Consider the following 5,510-nt stretch of genomic DNA (forward strand, 5'->3'; position numbering starts at 1 on the left):
GGGCTGTTGTTAGTGCAAAGCCTGCTTGGGATTCTCTCTCTTCCAATCTCTCTGCCCTTCCCCCCTTGCATGTGCACTCTCTCTCCCTCTTACTCTCAAACAAATAAACTTAACAAAAGAAAATCATAAGGAAAATAATATATTTATAGTATTATATGGTATTTATCAAAGTAAATCCATGCATAGGTAGACCTGTGCAGTTCAAACCTGTGTTGTTCCAAGGTCAACTGTACTTACATTGCAGATTGAAACTTTAAAAAATGTAATTCCTCCATTACATTGGAGCCTCCATTCTTTCGTTTATACTTCAGGGTGTATGCACTTGAAATATCTGGGATAGTCCAACTTCAAAATTCAGTTCCAGGGCTTGCATTACAAACAATACAACTGGTTGGTTAGTATGAAAACTGCCCTGCTATGAAAATCTTATTAAAATGGATAAAATACAACATAAAGCCTTCTATGTGCATAACTGAGCTCAAGGGACAGTGAGAATTATCTCCAGGGGTAGAAATTGGAGGAAAATTGAAAATAAGAAATGGAAGTGAACACAGGGCTTAGCTATCCTGGTTGTCAGTATGGACAGAGAGGCAATCCGTGGTTATTGCTCACCTTAGTGACCAAGAACTTGGGATTTAATAGACATTAAGAGACAAAATAGAAAAACCTGGATCTATGTGGGCTGAAAAGTTGGCATGGGAGACACTTGCAGAAAGCCAAGATCTTCAGAAGGATATATCCTCAATGAAAGAGTAGACTTTAAAATAAGTACTTCCTGGGGCACCTGGGTGGCTCAGTTGGTTGAGTATCTGACTCATGATTTTGGCTCAGGTCATGATTGCAGGGTTTTGGGATCAAACGCCATGTGGGGCTTCACGTTGAGCATGGAGCCTGCTTGAGATTTTCTCCCTCTCTCCCCCAAACCCTCTCTCCAACTTTCACTCTCCCTCTAAAATAAAATAAAAATAGGGGCGCTTGGGTGGCTCATTCCATTGAGCCTCCACTCCTGATCTTGGCTCAGGTTATGATCTCAGGGTCGTGAGTTCAAGCCCCACGTTGGGCTCTGCCCAGCATTGGGCTCCATGATGGGTGTGAAACCTACTTAGAAAAAAAAAAAAATCATAATATAATATAAAATAAAATAAAATAAAATAAAATAATAAAATTAGAAAAATAAAATAAAATAATAAAATATTTCCTAGAAGAGAGAGATGAAAAGGAAGTTTATCATGACCATGACACTTGGTACAAAATGAATTCTCATTTAAGAATTATACATACACATATACTACACACACACACACACACACACACACACACACACACACAATGTATATATATATTCCCCCCAGAAAGCAAAATTAGGATTTAATCAAGGAATTTCCTATATCCTCAGGGAGAGGACTTCATAATAACTGCCAGAGGGATTTCATAATTGCTGTGAAAATACTGTCTCGTGTATTTCTCCTTTCCAATGAGAGCAATTAACGATGGTTATTTTATTTCTGCTCTACAATTGTACGTTGGTTTGATAGGGGAGGGAGAGAGTAGATAATTTGTCTTTCTAGTTCGTAGGCCATTGGACCATGAAGAATCTCATCCAAACTTGATGAAAAGAACTGTGCATTACCCAGAGATCCCATCTGGATTTGAGATTGTGTCTCTTGAGGAGGGGGCATGAAGTCTATGTTTAAAAGGAAGAGTTTGATAGATATCATAAAAAAGTAAACTCTGGCAGGAGTAGCCCACATGCCCACAAATAATTCTCATTTTTCTCCTGGTCACATTTTGATGTCATCTCCTAATCCACTTAACAGTCAGGGGTGACCTTATCACAAGTTTAGCCAATGTAATCTGGTAGAAATGAGTGTATACCTCCAGCATCTAACACCAAGGCTTTAAGATAGTAGGTGCTCAATGAAAACCTCACTCTTCTTTGAACACTCTCCATTACACTCTCACATTTATTTTGATTCAGTAACTCAATGCAAATTGATTGAATACTTGCATCCTTTGGCCTCCTGGGACTCTCTCACTTAAGGCCTGACCTAAGACCTCTCTTTAATAATATCTTATGAGCCACAATATTTTATACACTTTCACTACTGTCAGAATTTTACTTCCCTTTTCCCCGTGTCCTTTAAATTTTCCAAAGTGACATCAACTAAACTGTTAAGCCATTATGAGGGCATCCTCAGTGGTTTCTTTTTGGTTGCAATGCCCAAGCCTAAGAGACACACAACAGAGGGAATCACTCAGGCTGTAAGTTAGGTTAGTGGGGATTTGCTCTTTCTGATGCGATTTTCCCATAGGGGTTGCCCTGCTACCACAAGTCCACAATTAACTGAGAGAAAGTTTTATGAAACTGTATCACTCACTGTACTTGCAGTCTCTGAGAATTGTATTAATAGACCCTTGATGGCTTGATCAAAGCCCAACTGGAATGAGTTGTATCTAAAATGCCTGTTTAGAAAGCAAAAGGTTGCATGAATAATTGTTAGGCCAAATTTAAATTTTCTGTTATCTGAGATATCTTCAGAATAACAGTACTGTTTATCTTTCCTTTGTGTGATCCACAATTATCTGTGAGCAATCTAGAAAGAAGTCTAAAATGGTAAATATATGCATTCTTTGAAACTAAACAAACACTTTTCAGACATGACCAGTTGCTTAAACACACTATCGATCATTATAATGAAGACCCGAGTTTTTTACTAACATGCAAAGCATAATTGTTTGCCTTATGAATTTGGCTGTGACAGAGCCCTTCCCCCTCTCATTTTTTTAAGGTCTTTGAACATAATTCCCCTACACTTTTATGTATATAGACTAATTAAGAGAATAATATTACATTTGAATTTTCCTATTTTTATCAAAAGCGATTATCTTTAACAAATTCTTTAAATTGTTCTGCTTTTGTATCAGTGATTAATGTATTGTGCCTGGTTCTTCTTGCCCGTTAATTGTTTTATACAAGTGGATGCTAATATAAGCAATAAGGTTTTATTAATGTCCCAATCAAATATATTGAAGCATATATGTGTTAAATACACGAGTGCTAAATAGGTGATCTTTCTTAAAAGAACATTAGGTTTTAAACATTGATCCATATTTATTAATTAATGTCTCTTTCAAAACTTTCCTGCACGATGATTAAAAATTGTTTATACTTCATTATATAAAACAGTATACCTATTAACATATAGATTTATTCAGAAAGTATATGTGAAACTATAACCCTTGAAGATGCAAGCATAAATATAGACAGATTTATAATTCAATCCATATTTTAGGATATTCAAAACATATCCTCTTCAAATAAGCACTTTAAAATAAAGTCTTGCTGTGACAGCTAATAAAACTAAATTACCTGAAATTAAATAAAATATAGTCTATTGAAACAAGAAAAAAAAAAGAGAAGAGATGTAGATTAATTGTGATAGTCTGATGCTATCAAAAGTGTAGTTTCCGCTACCAAGAAATTCTCCAAAACTTTAATTTGAAAACAGGATTTAGCAGAGACAGAATAAAATGATGAAGTCAATGTAAATGCGATTATATAAAAAACAGTATTTACCTCTTTCTTCCCTCAACTTTTTAATATCTCTTACCTTGATCTTACTATATAATATTTTGCCTGTTTAACCTTCAAATTAAGTTGCCATCCATGAGTGAATTAAATCTAGTCTTAGACAATCTCTGAAAATCCAGTTATTTAGTTAATGTTTACTCAATTTTCTTTAAATGTGATATTTTTAATATGAAAAATAGGATATGTAGATGACAGTCTGATCAAAACAATTTGAAATAATCATAAAGCACAAATGGTTCATAGCCATAATAAGCAAAGAGTAAAAATCAATAGGAAAAAGACAAACCATCTGTGGTATTTTAAAACCCAGTTTTAAAACGCTGGGTTTAGGGGCCCTGGGTGGCTCAGTCAGTTAAGCATCTGGCTTTGGCTCAGGTCATGATCTCACATCGTGTGGGTTCAAACCCCGCAATGGGCTCTGTGTTGACAGCTCGGAGCCTGGAGCCTGCTTCGTATTCTGTGTCTCCCTCTCTCTCTGCCCCACCCCTACTTGCACTCTTCTCTCTCTATCTCTCAAAAATGAATAAACATTATTTTTTTTTAAATACTGGGTTCAAATTCTTTGTTTGAGAGTCTTCAACACTCCTCCCAGTGAGAGAGCAGGTTTACTTACCTTCCCCTTAAGTCTGGGTAGCCTCTTGACTGTTTCAACCCACAGAATATGACAAGGTAATGCTGCATAACTTCTAAGGCTACATCATAAAGGACAATACAGCTTTACCAGAACACTTACTCTTGGAGCTTAGTAACTGCCCACCTCTTCTGAGGACCCTCTGCTATTCGGAAGCCTTAATGCTTGGAGAAACGATAGGCAGATGTTCTGGTGAGCAGTGCTTATCTTTGAGTCATCCCGTCCCAGGTGCCAGAAATATGAGTGAAATGAGTTTGTGAACGGTCAGAACTCCAAAAATGCGTTTCACTGTACAAAGTGAGTGTCAGCAGGATGGTGCTGCTTCGGGAGGCTATGAGTAGAATCTGTTCCTTTATCTTTTCCAATTTCTGGAGTCTGCCTGCATTCCTTGGCTTCTAACTTCTTCCTCCATTTTCAAAGTCAACAATGGCTAATGGAGTTTTTCTTTCATTACTCTGTCATTCATTCTCCTATCCCCCCTTTTCACTTACAAAAACCCTGGTGATGACTTCTGGCCCAGAAGGCTAATCCAGGATAATCTCCCTACCTCAAACTCCTTAACATAATCACATCGGCAAAATCCCCTTTGCATATAAGGTAACACATTCACAGGTTCTGGGGATTGAAAAGCTAGCAAGTTTTGAACCCATTATTCTGCCTACCACAAGGCATTACCACAAGGTGATACAGCCAGGGCCAGCTTCATAATTTGCAGAGCCCATTGTGAAATGAAATACAGGACCCCACATTTAAAAATATTCAGACTTTCGAGAGGGCCACAGCAAAGCATTAAACCAAACATGGGGCCTTTCTAAGTGCAGAGCACTGCACACATTGCACATTCACCTATGAAACTGGTCCTGGAAACCGCCCACGGGCATCCCTACACTCTCCTTTTAGTCCCCACAGCTGAGGTCCCAGACATGGAACAAAGACATCCTGAGATGCCTTTCAAAATTGTTGACACACAGAATGCAATAACACAATAAAATGATTATTTTAAGGGCTATATTTTAGGATACAGCAATGGTAAATAGAACACCATCCAGTAGAAATAAGATTAATGATAAAAACATGCACTTTTCAAAAGCAAGACTGCAAGGAAACAAGCCAGTATGTATGGAAAAGTCCTACCAACTTTATTATTAGTCAAAGAAATACAAATTAAACAAAAATCAAACACCAGTCTGCCCCTTTCATATTGCCAAGGGATTGAAACACACCATGGTATTGAGAGATTGAAGAAATCTTGGTGTGTTTATAAGTTTGTCCAAATATTTTAGAAGA

At 37.2% G+C, this 5,510-nt stretch overlaps 1 long non-coding RNA gene across 1 annotated transcript; it reads right to left on the reverse strand.

The window, feature by feature from the left end:
* Nucleotides 1–2,124: 2,124 nt before the first annotated feature.
* Nucleotides 2,125–4,250, reverse strand: LOC121030245 (uncharacterized). The gene is made up of 3 exons (XR_005790134.1): nucleotides 4,206–4,250; nucleotides 2,379–2,463; nucleotides 2,125–2,227 (listed from the first exon to the last, which is right to left on the reverse strand). It is a non-coding gene; the product is annotated as an uncharacterized LOC121030245 (long non-coding RNA).
* Nucleotides 4,251–5,510: the final 1,260 nt, after the last annotated feature.

Source organism: Herpailurus yagouaroundi, unplaced genomic scaffold, assembly GCF_014898765.1.
Source record: "Herpailurus yagouaroundi ecotype Mexico unplaced genomic scaffold, PumYag 140, whole genome shotgun sequence".
NCBI classification, from domain to species: Eukaryota; Metazoa; Chordata; class Mammalia; order Carnivora; family Felidae; genus Herpailurus; species Herpailurus yagouaroundi.